This window comes from Grammomys surdaster, unplaced genomic scaffold, assembly GCF_004785775.1.
Source record: "Grammomys surdaster isolate TR1022 unplaced genomic scaffold, NIH_TR_1.0 166, whole genome shotgun sequence".
Classification (NCBI taxonomy): Eukaryota; Metazoa; Chordata; class Mammalia; order Rodentia; family Muridae; genus Grammomys; species Grammomys surdaster.
In genome coordinates this window covers 7,768,107-7,769,592 of record NW_021604614.1, presented here as the reverse complement: position 1 = coordinate 7,769,592, position 1,486 = coordinate 7,768,107, and positions in this window count along the sequence as shown.

Below are 1,486 nucleotides of genomic sequence, written 5' to 3'. Positions count from 1 at the left end.
GGGCTCTGGCGTGTAGATGTTGGTGGGGGATGGAAACAGGCAATTATTAACATGAAAGGTCTAATTTGTGGTTATATTTATACATACTGCCCGGAGCACCGCTATATAAGGCAAGCTTAGCTGGCCAGTGCTTTTCTACACAGAGGGGAGTAGGCTGAACCATCAGAGCTGCGTAGAGTGTTGGAAGTCACTGGGTCCAGTGTAGGTGCCTAGCCTTAAAATCTTAGCACAGAGGAGGACACAAAAACCCGGGGTTTGGAAGGGTGAGTGCTGTTTGCGATTGTGTGAATGCTCATGGAGGGGGCAGGTGGGTAGTTCTGTGTATGGAGGAGCAGCCATGAACAAAAGCGTGGAGGTATAGGACCTGCTTGTCCTGGTTGATTCAAGGCATTTTCCTTGAAGGTAGAATAAGTGATTTCAAAAACAATGAATTCCAAATGGACTTTGAAAAGGAAACGTATTGACCGGTGGTGGAGAGAGAGTGGGTTTTGGTGTGACCTTGGCCCAGGGTATGCGAGCAGGGTCATCAATGTTTTCTCAATGCGGTTCTCACCGTGTTTGGACCTGCAGGCATGGTTTAGAATCAGCGTCTCCTCATCACAGGCTCAGGGGACCACAGCTGGGTGAGTGGTACAGCCTTCCAGGTTGGCAAGATGAGCAGGCCAAGAGACTATCCCCTCCTAATGCGAGATGTCTGAGGAGGATGCCAGCACTTCCCCTGGCTCCTCATGCATCCTGTGACGAGAATAGACTAGGAGGAGGCTAGCCCCATCAGGGCCCTGACATGCTTTGAGAGCACCAGGCCTCTCCCTCTCTCCAGAGCATGCTACCTTTTCTTTCTTGCAACAAGACTGCTCGGTTTCCACTGTCATAGAGACACTGCTTGGTGACTTGTTTAGCTTCCTAGGTGACTTTTTTTTTGAGATAGGATTTCTCTGTGTAGCCCTGGCTGTCCTCGAACTCTCTTTGTAGACCAGGCTGGCCTTCAACTCACAGAGATCTGTCTGCTTCTGCCTCCCAAGTGCTGGGATTAAAGGCGTGAGCCACTAGGCCCAGCTCCTTGTTGACTTGTAATGATCATGAGTCCAAGCTTCTAAAGACAGAAGTCTTTCCCTGTTATGAACATGGTAGGTGGCAGGGAGATCATTATCTGCCATGTGGAAGGCACTTGGTAAGTGTTTTCTGGAAAACTAAGAATGAAGGTGGGGCAGGAGTTGTGTAAAACAAGGTTCTGTTTGTGATAGGAAGGAAAACAAATGCGTAACCCGTCTTGGGTTCATCAGCACCCTGGACACCATCATGACTGTCATCATCATGCGTGCCACCATAATTAGTGTCAATGTCATCAACGTCACCATCATCATCAGCACCACTATCATCATCAGTGTCACCACCACCATCATCATCACCACCACCGTTACTGTCATTATCATCACCACCATCATCACTATTACCACCATCATTATCACCAGTACCACCATCATTA